At 41.1% G+C, this 13,970-nt stretch overlaps 1 protein-coding gene across 1 annotated transcript in view; it reads right to left on the bottom strand.

Moving 5' to 3' along the window:
• The window catches only part of LOC141426618 (betaine-homocysteine S-methyltransferase-like), a 31,696-nt gene extending 24,090 nt beyond the window's left edge, over positions 1–7,606 (bottom strand). Inside the window, exon 1 of the mRNA XM_074085645.1 lies at positions 7,363–7,606. The gene's annotated coding sequence lies outside the window, so the exon portion shown is untranslated. The remainder of the gene's footprint in view (positions 1–7,362) is intronic.
• Positions 7,607–13,970: the final 6,364 nt, after the last annotated feature.

The raw sequence follows: 13,970 nt of genomic DNA, 5'->3' as shown, positions 1-13,970 counted from the left end.
TAGTCGCAAAATTATATTTATATTCAAAAATGTTCCAATACATTATCAGTTGGAAATGGTCAGTAAGTATTATGCAAAATCAAGTCTGTGGTCTATGGCTCACATAATGTAATGATAGTTTCCTCACCCCTCTTCATACTTTCTTCTTTCCTGTATCGCCTAAACAATAGGTACAAACAGTCTTTGTATTTATTACGATTTTTAGCGTGAATAATATAAGATACTTACAATAGTTTAATGTCAACTGCTCATCACCTTTTACGAAAGATTGTTTTTTAGGGTTTCGTACCTCAAAAGAAAAAAACGGAACCCTTCTAGGATCACTTTTTGTCCGTCTGTCTGTCTGTCTGTCAAGACCCTTTTTCTCGGGAACGCATGGAGGTATCAAGCTGAAATTTATATCAAATACTGAGGTCTACTGTCCCTTAGAGTTGTGAAAAAATCAAACTTCTAAGCCAACGTAATCAAAAAATGCAGCCGTTTATGCTGCAAATTTCCGCAAATTTTCGAAACTCGCAAGGGAATCAAAACCTACAGGGTAGTTCCCGTGAACTCAGAATCTTGAAATTTGGTATGAAGCTAGCAATTATAACACAACCAACTAGAAAAGTGAAAACATGTTGATTTTTATGTCTGTCCGTAATATCATGACCAATATAATCTGACCCCACACTGCGTACATTTTGCGTAAGAGTAGGGCTCTGCATACACTGGATATGTTAAATCACTCGGAAAAAGCGAGACATCTTCAAGACATGATTCCCGTTTACTTACATACCACATACCTATAAATGTGTACGGGACCCTCGGTGCGCGAGTCCGACTCGCACTTGCCCGGTTTTTTCCGATGCAGAGACGTTCATTATTCAAGAGTCCTGGTACTTCACCACCTGTTCCATTTCACCATATACATTACGACGAGCATAAATTGCTTAGCAACTGTGTTAAAAGAATTGAAATTAAACCCGTGAAATACTTGTTATTGAGTAGTACAGTCACCAGCATTAATATAATATTTGCTGACTTGCTTGATTGCTTGCATCTTTGAAATGTTTATGGTTCAGGCGAGCAAAGCCACGGGTAAAAGCTAGTAGGGTTATATTTGTAATTTAATTTGGATTGCAGTCAGCAAACAGAATAATTTCTACTAAATTATTACCGAACCTGGATGAGGATACTTCATCACTTTTGGGAAGTGCTTCAATCGTATATGTATATGTAAACGCATGATTGTATAAATGTAAAGAAAGAGACACAAGTGACAAACATTGAGATACATGTAAAAGCAAACTTATCCCTGTAAAGTGAGTGATCCCTACCAGTGAGTAGAGAAAACACAGGCGTCATATTTTTTAAATTCGTGTATATGTATTGCGCCCGCGGGAACTATACATATTTCTGGGATAAAAACTATCTTATCTCCTTCTCAGGGTCTCAAGCAGCGTTTCCACCAACAATGTGCGAGGATGTGCTGCGAGGGATGTGTTTTTCATTAACCAATAGAAACGCTTCATTTTCACATCCTCGCACAGCACATCTCCGGTGGCGAGCCGAGGTAAATGAAGCGTTTCTATTGGTTAATGAAAAACGTATTCTTCGCAACACATCCACGCACATATCTGATGGAAACGCTGCTTTAAACTAACTCCATACGAAATATTATCACGACCGATTGAGTGTGAAAGCGTAGTAAATAAATAACTTTCGGATTTATAATGTTGGAGGTAGTAAGGATAGTATTATCTAAGTAAATATTAATACATTTTGTTTTCCAGACGTGCATAAGTTTACCTACGGCATATATAAAGAATGATAAATCTTTCTGACCTATGAGAAACGTGACCTGGCGACGAGAGGGGGTCAGGATGATGATCCAAGAATATTATTATCATATTCTTATTATCAGACACAATTAACTCGTAATAAATCGGTATCTTGCACTTACAATGTTACCATAGTGTAATAGTTTATAGGAATTGCAATATTAATAATGTAATAATCTCTATTAATTTCGTTCTTCAGGGATAAAGTGCGTTGGTTAATGAACGGTGAGGTGCGAGTGGTGCGATGGCATTTAACACAGTTTTTGTTAATTTCTGTCATTTCTTTCCTACTTTTCTTTACTTTATATTACTCTAGCTTTAGAATATTGTTAAGAATAATTAAAAAAATGATATGTAATAATGATATTATTATTACCAATAAAGGAGTATGACTATGAGTATTCCTAACTCAATAGTTGCTAAAAACATGGACAAACAACCTTTATGGCAAACAAGAGATAAATAAGTAGGTAGTAATATTTTTTACATAGGTAACTTTTATGATACCTACTATTAATAAAATGTTTTTTTTTACATTTTCAAATTACTTTTGCGTAAATGGATAACTTTAGAATTCTGCATATTCGATACCTTGGGGCTCAAAGAGCGTAAAGCACAAAACAACTTTTCAGGAGAAGCAAAAAAACTGGAAAAAAATAGTTCTGTTGTTTCTAACGTTACATAAAATTCTCAAATTGACGAAAAGCTTAGAATTTCTTGTAGTTTTTATTAATATATATGCTAACTGTATGGTTATAGAATATGGAGATACGTGTGTCGTTCGTGTCGTGCGTCTGACACTTATACTATTTAATACGAGAGCGAGAGGGACGGTACGATACGAACTTCGAGTTTAGAGTTTCGTAGTAGTCCTGCTGGTGCGCTATAACACAAGTATTGAATCAGATGTCCTTTAAGACCTAGTAAACCTGGCTTATTTTGGTTCACAAGAATGTAAACAAATTTTGCTTTCACTGGATCGTATAGGAAAGTTCAACTTATTTTTATGTTATTAAATTAGGCCGTTTCAAAGATTTAAAAAATCGTATCATTCCATACTTTTGGTTATAATAGGCTGCGGTCTTAAGAAATCAAATTTGACGGTGCAATATTTGGTAGTCGTAAAAGGACAGTTGAATAAATTACAGTTTTTAAGCCGTATGTCTTACATTTTTTTCGAGGCAATAAAGGTACTGTAAAAATATGTGTCGCTTTAATACCGGTGTTTTTTAACATACTAAGTATAAACTTACTGCCTTGATGATTATACAATGTTATTTTTTTGTTCTTTGGATATAAATATCCATTTTTTTTTTTAAATAAATGTGATTAGGGACTAAAATAGCACAGACCGTAAAGGAAATTTTTTGAGCGAATTCCCTTACGTGGATTATACTGATCGATAGAAAAAAAAACTGTTAACATGCCATAGAGAGTGCCTTTACGCCCAAATGTCCTTTACGCCCTTTGAGCCTCAAGGTATCGAGTAATCGTACGCTAATAATCTTGCTATCATAGTAATTTCCCAAAGCCAATGAAATCTTCTTTTTCTGGAATGTACAAGACTACTGCACGAAACAAAAGCAATGCATACCTATTGCAGTAGGTAGGTATGTTAGGACGACGAATCATCAAGTACGATTCGACATCAACGTCTTTAATTTAATTAAAGAATAAAGAATCGATAGGTGAATTATTATTATGGTGGGCAATGGTTTTACATGCTTTTGAATCGGAAAATTTATTCCGGGCAAGTGTTATGAATAGGCAGTAATTTTTCGCGAAGCCAGATTATTCTACAGTCGCCGCGAGAACTTCTTAAATTGGGGAGTAGCGAATGACACAAAAATGTGAAGGACACTCTAATTAAACATAAATCACTACACGAAAAAGTTGGGGAACTCGCTGCAAAAGACGTCGAGACGTTTTTACTGCTTAAGAAATATTGTTTTCGTTGATAACGATATTTTAAGCGGCTCGACATCCCACCTGAGCGCTAGGATGTTAAAATGAGTTACCGTTCACGTCGAACCCGAACACAATGGCTGTTTTACGCAACTAGGACAGCAGATTATCCTACATGTAACAATATAAGCCTCCACATGGTTCCGGAAATCAACTGCGAGTCAATGAATTTTGGTTCCAGACGCGTCGGCAATCTATCTCCTATCAAAAGTGTTTATTGTTATTAATTGAATGCTGTATCTTGTTGGAATTGAACAATTTTTAATGATAAAATATATGTTTATATTAATCTAGGTTGTAAAATTTCCTCAGAATCCGTTCAGTAGTTTCGTGTAACAGAGTAACACACATCCGAATATGGATGTGTGTTACTATCTGTAACATAAATGTGAGTTTTAATTATCTTTATCTATATACCTATGGTAGTTACTCCGGACACATTGATACGTGTACATATAATAGGTACTGTCTAAGTCTCAAATATACGCCGCATCAATCATGTTTTTGTGACTTTTAGACACAGGCTACATCTACCTAACCTAGGTACCTACACCTTTATTATACCACTTTATTATATAATTGCGCTCTCTATTGAGCAGTGCGATTACAATTTTGTCAAAGATCAATATTCTGACAAAAATGAATGTCATTCAAAATCAAAATATATTTTTTAGTCTTTTTAGTTTTTCTAAGGATTTTGTTAATAAATTACGTATTTATTTTGTACAAAGAGTTTGCATACAAGCAAAAGCTTTTATAATTATAGCTTTTATATTTTATCTCATTGTTTATTAATTTGGTGTTTATTTATTTTAATGCGTAATAAGTCGTTAGTTAACTGTTTTACGAGTTTACGAGTATCTTTGCCAAAAATCCATCATAAGTACCTAATTTACTTAATTACCTGTGTCGTTCCGAATTTAACTTCCGCAGGTTGAAGTTAATACGGTATTTGACTATTTTGTATATGTCTTATAAATTAAAACTACACAATGCCTGTTATCGAATAGAAAAACAATTTTTAAGTTACCTTTACAAATAACAAAGTTATAAAGGTTTGAAATTCAAGATTAGACAGAGAAAGACATACTGGCATGTGACGTCACACGCCAATACCGCCATACTTGCTGCATAGAGAAAAGCGTTTGAGAAAGAGACAGGTATATAGATTTTTCAAAAAATCACTATAAACCCAATTTTCAACCGATTTAAATTTTCTCTTCGCTTAACACTATCTGTATATCTATATTTTCATAATGGCAAAATCAGGAGTTGTCAAATACCGTATTCTGTCATAAAAACTACGACCAATGTACGAAGCTACGAGTATAAGTCACAATCCTACAAGTGAAAAGTGGTTCCATTAATCATCTTGACCCCTACAGAAAAAGAGGGGTGGTAAGTTTGTAACCTTGGTCTGCCGGTCTGTATTTTATGTCGGTCTCTGTTTCTCGTACGACATCGTAGAGTTCAAACGGATGTCACTATCAATGTTTTTTATTAACAAACTTAATAGCAATGTAAACAATTATTTCAACTAGACTTTTATCCCCTTCTAGTATTGCGATTTACCTGAAATGTGGTAGGTCGAGCTCCAATAGCACTCCGATGACAATTTAATAACGAGTACCGTCAATAAAAATTCAAAAAGTTTTTCTTTTCAGAGAAACTTGGTAATTTAAAAAGCGAACTTGAGTTATAGCTGGAATAAAACTATTCTACGACCTTCCCAGAGTATCAAACTATCCCCATACAAAAATTTATTTGCATCGGTTCAGCGGTTAAACCGTCAATAGGTAACAGAAGGACAGACAGAAGTTAACGGAAATAAAAAACAGGGTTTATATTATATACATTTACACCAATTTAAACCACTTTGGAATAGTATCTTCGCGGATATGATTCTTAAAATTGCTTCCTTGTTCTACTATTAAACACATTCAATTATACCAATTCGATGAGTTACAGTAAAATTTACAATTGTGTTGAATTTAACACAATACTCAAAACTATTTAAAACTAACTAAACTAAAACGAGAGTCATTAAACTATTTGGATTCCTCTATTTATAAACTGGTTTATAACAATAAACCTGGTATCTTTGCACGTAGGTATTTATATTTGGCTACTAAAGAAAGCAAGAATAAATTTATTTACTAAAATTCGAAATACTAAACACGCTGTTGGATAATAATAACATTTATTATTTTAACCGAATAGTTTAACAGTAATTCTAGCATATTAAATCAACGATAGAATTAGGAGCTATTGGCACATCTATGTAAATATTTGAGATGCCAAGTGTTAATTAACCAAGTGACAGATAACTAAATAAGTTAATGCGGTAACACCAGCACGGATAGCTGATAATTAAGATGAAGTGGCGTGAGAGCGAGCAACCAATGTAATACTTGGTACATACACAGTAGGTACTTATTTACTATAAGAACCCAAGTAATTCAGTGCCATCGATTTGATTTGAGATAATATTTAAAAATAGTTATTTGTGCAACAAGAGAGCAAAGTTGTTTTTTGCTGCGAGTGTTGATTTTGAATCCCGAGTAAGCGAAGGATTCTATAATTGAATCACGAGCGTCAGCGAGTGATACTAGGTTAGAATCCTGAGAGCAGCAAGGGCTTCAAATACACGAGATGCAAAAAAAAATTGGTCTCGTGTGACACATACAATTTTTCACCTCAGCAGCGAGAAAATCATTTAAATGAACCGCATATACCTAAAAACTACATATACCTACCTGTTTACAAAACAAACACAATTTTTTTAAATATAATCCGATTATTAAGAAACAAATATAATACTTAATCACATTTAAAACCATAAAAAAGTTTCCAATAGATACAATACAAATCTCATACTCATAAAAGTCCATGCATTGATTGAACTTAGAACTTCTTGTGCTATATGTCACACTTATTTTTTAATACTGCAAAAAGCCTCATCTTGGGGTCACGTATAATTTATTATAAATGTTATTAACCTTTAAATATGAATTTAATTAAGATTTCTATTACATAAACATAAATAGATTTGTTAAAAATTCATTCAATTTAACAAATATTTATTCTAACTGTAGAGGCAGTATACGGAATTATTTCATAAAAAAAAAACAAGAGAAGCGGCTTTCGTGCAACGAGGTTGCGTACTTTATTAAAAGATCGGGAAATTTTACATTTTGGAAATATTTCGTTGTCATGTAATTTATTAGGTATCGATATATTTTTAAACTCAAAAATTTAATTTAAGATTGTAATCAACACATTTGATCCTATCTCTCGCTTTTTTCGTGTAAAAGTGTTCAAATATTTGGAATTCAGTGAGTAGACCCAACACTGTACCCAGCATTTTAAAAAAATAATTAAAAAGTTACTTGTCTCACGGAGTGAGCAAAATGCGATTTTGCTCACTGATTTCTCATAGCAAAAGCTGCCTGTTTGAGGTGCTGAGGTGAAAAATATTTTAAGCACCTTTTATTTATAGGTATCTATATAACATACTTAGTTCAAGCAAAAACGTTATAATCTACAAATTAGTAATTGATTGAGTGGTACTTACATAAACACTGATAACGTTTTTAATTTGTCTATGAAGCTTCACGGAACTATTTTTAAAATACGAATATAAATGTTTGCTAGAGACCCAACATAGTATAGCGGCGGACAAACAAATACTATCGCGAACACGCGCGTATCGCAGGATTGTGCACAGTGGGATCGCACACAAGGTTAATCTATGAATATTTCTGTCCAAAAAATCAACATTATTTAACTAGTCGCTCGCTCGACCGCATAGTTCGACGATCAATAAAAGATTGAACATGAAACAAATGTGCTCCGTTAATACAAAACAGTAGGTGCTAGTATTAGCATGTAATGAATAAATAATGATCAAAGTCTGGATTGCTGTCAACAAACACCAATCTTCCGAAGCAACAAGTTTATTAATAGGTAGCATATTACGAACGAATAAGGAACCCAATTTAGCAACATGATTAAAGTTCAATTGTTTATGAAAAATTCAGGATTGAAATAATATGAAATGCAAATATATGTGCGTGTTTGTGCGTGCATGTGTGCGTGCGTGTGTGCATGTGTGTGTGTCTGTATACTATACATGCGTGCTACGCACTTTTTGACCAAACCACTTTTTGCATGCAATATTATAACTTTACTGGCATTATTAAAGGTCAAATTGCAAAATTCCCACTCTTGAGGAATGACATTGACGTGAAACATTAGAAGGACGTAGAAAAACTCACTTTATGTGATAAACTGTGTGAATTAAAAACATTTCAGTTACAAACTTTAAAAAATAGTAATAAATTAACACCTACCACATAATAAGTAATAGTACAAGTACTTCTACACAATTTTAGTGCGTATAATGTTCGGATTTCTAAACCTTTTCCCGCGCAGAGAAGAAAAAGCGTTTTCCACGCAGATTTCGGAGGAAAAAGACAGTTTTTGAGTTAATGAGGTGAAATGATCAATAATCTTACTAAAATATAATTATACACTCAGAACAATATTGTTTATTCGGATTGCTGTTGTGCCGAAGGCACAACCTTTTTTAAGTGAATTTATGTTTTTATACTTTTTTTACCAATTTTGAATAATTTTGTATGTTCTATTTGGCAGTCTGATTAAAGATACGTACGAGTTAACACGTGTTTTGTATGTAGTAGGCTCGCAGACCCTTAAGGCCCAGTTTTAGCCCTTAAGGCACCAGACCGTAACATTTGGTCCTTCAGCTAAAGTGAGTGAACTAGTGAATCAACAAGCCCACCTTTCGGACGAAGAAACAGGGAGTACACACGAATAAAATTTATTTGGTGAGTAAAAATGGTCGTAGAAACGCGCGCTAGCGCTAAGAAGCTCGCTGCAGCCCCGGAAGGTTCGTCGAGTGCGGAGAGGGAGGATCAGCCGTCCGCACCTAGCGGCCCTCTCGCCATGTCGGCGACCGCACGGCGACCTAGCGGCCCTCTCGCCCGTCCGCATCTAGCGGCGATGTCGGCGACCGCACCGGCGACCTCCCGGCCCGCGAGCACGACCACGTCCCGCTCTTCTACGGAGGTACTAGTACAACCGTCCGCATCTAGCGGACCTGTTGCCATGTCGGCGACTGCGCCCCGGGCGACCTCCCGGTCCCGGGCCGCGAGTGCGGCCACGTCCCGCTCTTCTGCTACAGTGGTGGCCAGGCGGTTGGCCGCGGAGGCGCATCACGCGCGCCGCCTTGCCGACTTCGAGGCGCAACAGGCGCAACGTCAGGCCGACTTGGAGGCGCAACAGGCGCAACGCCAGGCCGACTTGGAGGCGCAACAGGCGCAACGCCAGATCCAGCAAGCACGCCGCCAGGCCGACCTAGAGCGTGAGGCTGCGGAGGCCGAGTTGCGCGCAGAGCTCGCTGCTATAGACGCAGATGAAAGCCGGCGCGGCTCAGTTTTTTCCAGCCGCATATCAGTTCAAGATTGGGTCGACAACAGCGTAGGTCATCGTGAACGTGGGGAAAATCTCGGCCATGATTCTGATTTCAGATTTGCAGACCCTGAAATCGGGCAAGATGAGCTCCATAGTGCCATGTTCGTGCCTAAACGAGACCCGCTCGTGCAGGCCGCCGGCTCTACGCCGCCCCACAAATTCCTAGTAAACGCTGCACCACCCGGCGGAGGAAGCTCCGCGGCCCCCGCCGTGGCTGCCGCCGCGGAAATGACGCAGCCCCCATCGGACGTACCGCAGCTTATAAAATCGTTGGATATTTTAATTTCAAATGTAAATAAAGTTGTACGTCCTGATAAAGCTTGTATAAAACTGCCTCAATTTGACGGCAAGTCACATTTAGACTGGTTGACTTTTAAGCGTGTTTATGATTCTACCGCGAGCGCTTATAGCCCGGTCGAGAATCTAGCGCGCCTAGGTGCTGCGCTGCAGGGCGCGGCGCGCTCGGCCGTGGGCGCGCTGCTGGTGTCGGCGCGCGAGCCCGGCGCCGTGCTGCGCGCGCTGGCGACGCGCTTCGGTCGGCCCGAGCTCGTGGTGCTGCGCGAGGTAGCCGCGGTGCGCGCGCTGCCAAAAGTCAGCGATGAAGGTAAGGATTTCGCTATGTTTGCCTGCCGCGTCCGTAACTGTATAGAAGTAGTACGTTTGCTCGAGCAGCAAGATTATTTGCGCTCGCCTGAACTTTTTCAAGCGCTGATTACTAAAATTACACCACTGTTACGGACGCGGTGGATTCAGTACGCTGCATATCATGATGCCAATGGCGTTAGTAAACTAGAACTTTTTGCAGATTTTCTAGAGTACGAAGTAGATTTGCAGTCAAGGTACGGCGTTATTTTTGAGCCGTCTGCAGTCCCGACTGTGGCGCACGCCGCAGATAACAGGCGGCCCAAAGATCAAATTCATGCTGTTGTTGAAGGCCAGCGCGCTAAGTCCGCGTCATCAAGTAAGGACCAGCCTTCAACGGCAGCATCGAACAACGTTTCTTGCTGCATTTTATGCAGTCAATTGCATAGTTTAGTTGACTGTAATAAATTTAAGCATATGTCAATCGATGACAGATGGCAGTTCGTCAAAAAGAATAGAGTCTGTCATCGTTGCTTAAAGTTAGGTTGGCATAGATTAAATTTTTGCAAGGCGAAAAGTCAATGTAGCATTGACGGCTGCACTTTCCGTCATCACGTATTGCTGCACAACCCGAATCTCGAGCGAGCCGCAGCTGCACATGTCGGGGTGGAGGACGACGACGAGCCGTCATCGTTGGCGGCCGCGCGCCGCGCCGAGCCCGCCGCCGCGCCTGTCGTTGTCGAGTCTTCTGCCGCGCCCTACAGCGCCAAACCTCAGTGTGATGAAGTGCTCACACATACGTCAACTTCCTATACCTCCAGCGCTCCTTCTGATTTGCGACAGTTTTCACCTAGGCCGTTGCTGAAAGTAGTCGCGGTTACTGTGTCCGGCCCGTCTGGCAGCGTAGACACCTACGCCCTATTAGATGACGGTGCCACAGCCACTTTCATTGACACAGAAATCGCGGCCAAATTAGGTGTCACCGGTCCTCAGAAGACCATTCATTTGGACTGCGTGGGTGGCTTACGAAAGGAGACGACGGCGCAGTACGTCGATTTTCATGTGAAAGGTCGCAGCTCAAACGAGATTCATTTCGTTCGCAGGGCTAGGGCAATCGCAGGTCTAGGTGCTGCCGGTCAGTGTGTTCGACAGCAGAGCGTAGCCAAATACCCTTACCTTTCCGACATTGCCGATGAGTTTTGTTATGGTGACGTAAAGCCTACTATTATTATCGGTATCGATAACTGGTACCTCACTGTGGCAAAGGCTATACGAAATGGTAGCAAAACTCAGCCGGTCGCTATTCGCACGGCTCTAGGTTGGGTTTTATTCGGTTTTGGCTGTAGTACGACCGCACCGGTTGACTTTGTCAACCACACTTCTCTTTGCGAAACCGAGCTCGGGCAATCGTGCGATCGTTCAGAGTTAGAGCTGTTAATTCGAGAGCAATATAAACTCGACTCTATCGGCATCTCCAAGCATGAAATTCGCTGCGCTAACGACGACCGCGCCGTTGAGATTGTCGAACGCTCAGCTAGCCGGTTGCACGACGGTCGGTTTCAAGTAGGGTTGCTTTGGAAGTCTGACAAATTATTAGTACCTGACAGTTACAAACTTGCTTTCTCTAGGTTTTTAAATTTAGAGAGAAAGATGACCAAAGACCCTGCCTATGCGCAAAGGTACCGACAGAACATACACGACATGCTTCGGAAGGACTATGCTGAACTGTGCACGGAAGTGTACAACGCCAAGTCAGTAGTTTGGTACTTGCCTCACTTCGGCGTAGTCAATCCGAACAAACCAGGTAAGTTGCGTGTCGTGCATGACGCTGCGGCAAAGTCGCAGGGCTCTTCACTAAACTCATTTTTATTGACGGGCCCAGACCTATTGCAACCCCTTTTGGGAATTTTATTGCGGTTTCGGGAAGTCGCATTAACCGCTGATATTCGCGAAATGTTTCCACAGATAAAAATTAAACTTGAAGATCGAGATGCTCAACGGTTTTTGTGGCGCGACAACCCAACCGAGCCGATAAAGGTCTACCGGATGTCGTCAATGATTTTCGGTGCAGCGTCTAGTCCTTTTACAGCTTTGTACATTAAAAATAAAAATGCCACCGAATTTCAGGACAGCTACCCTGACGCAGCCAAAGCCATCGTTCTCGATCATTACATGGACGATTATATGGGCAGTCTAGATACGACAGAGCAGGCGGCACGCCTAGCTGCTGATATCTACGCTGTCCATAAAAACGCGGGCTTTGAGATGCGCAGTTGGGTTTCAAACGACCTCGAAGCACTGTCGTTGTTGCCGAAGGAGAGTTTGCTAGAGTTGCCTGTAGCAAACGCTAGTTTAGGAGTAGATTTAGGTAGTCTAGCAACGCCTGTTCGCACTTTAGGTCTTATTTGGAGGCCCGCCGCCGATACCATCGGTTTTAATATCGGAACGGAACAGGAGTTGCCCACAAAACGTGAAGTGCTAGCGCACGTCATGCGAATTTACGACCCACTCGGCATCCTTGCGCCAATCGTTGTAAGAGGCCGTATTATGTTTCAAAATGCATGGCGCAAAGGTCTCGACTGGGACGAGAAGCTCTCTCAAAGCGATACTGCCGCGTGGAGCCTCTGGTTTGAGGATTTATTGTCAATCTCCGACTTGCAGATCCCGCGCTGGTACTCCTTGAACGAGCTTCAAGTAGAGAAATGCGAACTTCACATATTTGCAGACTCTAGTGAATCTGCCTATGCCGCAGTTGCGTACTGGCGATTTCTTTATACTAACGGCTCTGTGAAACTCGCACTAATCTGTAGTAAAGTACGTGTAGCGCCTTTAAAACCAGTATCCATACCACGTTTAGAGCTCCAAGGCGCTCTTATTGCAGCACGCCTTGCGACGTCGATCTGTGAAGCACACCGATTAAAGGCATCGCGAAGAGTCTTTTGGTCTGACTCCATGACCGTTCTAGGTTGGCTTCGCAGTGACGCACGTTCTTTTAAACCTTTTGTTGCACACAGAGTGGGCGAAATTCTTGAGGCTACTAATGTCAAAGAGTGGCACTGGGTGCCCAGTCACTTAAACGTAGCGGACGACGCGACTCGATTGAAACGCACGGCGCTAACTCAAGAATGTCGCTGGATCTCAGGCCCTGAATTCCTGCTCTCTTCGGATTGGCCCAGCGAACCGCACGTTGCCCAGACCCTTGGCCAAGACGAATTGAAGCCATCTTTTGTAGTGAATTTCATTAGTGATGTGAACATTGCAGCACCAATTTCAGCCAACCCACGACGTTTTAGCTCTTGGCTTAGGTTGGTGCGTGCCACCGCTGTAGCACATCGCTATTTAACATTACTTCGTAAGCGTAGTCTCCGTCAAAGGGGTTTAGACGTAGCTAACTTAGTACGATGTGAGGGGGGTTTGTGCACCTTTATGTTTCAGCCCATGAACGCCTCCTCGCAGGCACCACCCCTGGTAGAGTCTGACGTGTTGACGGCAGGCGACATTCGCCTGGCAGAGGCACACGTTCTCCGACAGTCTCAGCTGGACTCGTTTTCGGATGAAGTAGCGCGCCTACGTAGTCAAACTGGCCAACACCTGCCACGTACCAGTCGTCTAGCCAAAAGAGCCCCCGTAATGGGTGATGATGGTTTACTCCGACTGTCCAGTCGCATCGCTGCAGCTTCTGGAGTATCCGAGGATATTAAACACCCTGTCGTCCTCGACGGTAGACACCCTTCTGTTCGCCTTCTTGTGGAGCACCATCACCGTCGCGCCGCCCACGCCAACACAGAGACTGTCGTTAACGAACTTCGACAGCAATTTCACTTACTCAGCCTACGAGAAACTGTCCGATCCGTTGCCTTTAAATGTCAACTATGTCGCATACGTCGTACTGTCACATTCCAGCCGCCAATCGGAAATTTACCTGAAGCCCGACTGGCCCATCACCGACGTCCGTTTACCTTCGTCGGACTTGATTATTTCGGCCCAATTCAAGTCGCAGTTGGCCGCAGGCGAGAGAAGAGATACGTCGCTCTGTTCACTTGTCTAGTCGTTCGCGCCATACACCTGGAAGTTGTTCACAGTCTGTCTGCTGACGCAGCGATT

This window comes from Choristoneura fumiferana, chromosome 3 (assembly GCF_025370935.1).
Source record: "Choristoneura fumiferana chromosome 3, NRCan_CFum_1, whole genome shotgun sequence".
Taxonomy (NCBI): domain Eukaryota; kingdom Metazoa; phylum Arthropoda; class Insecta; order Lepidoptera; family Tortricidae; genus Choristoneura; species Choristoneura fumiferana.
The sequence above is the reverse complement of the archived record's forward strand: the minus strand, read 5'-3'. Positions and strand labels throughout refer to the sequence as shown.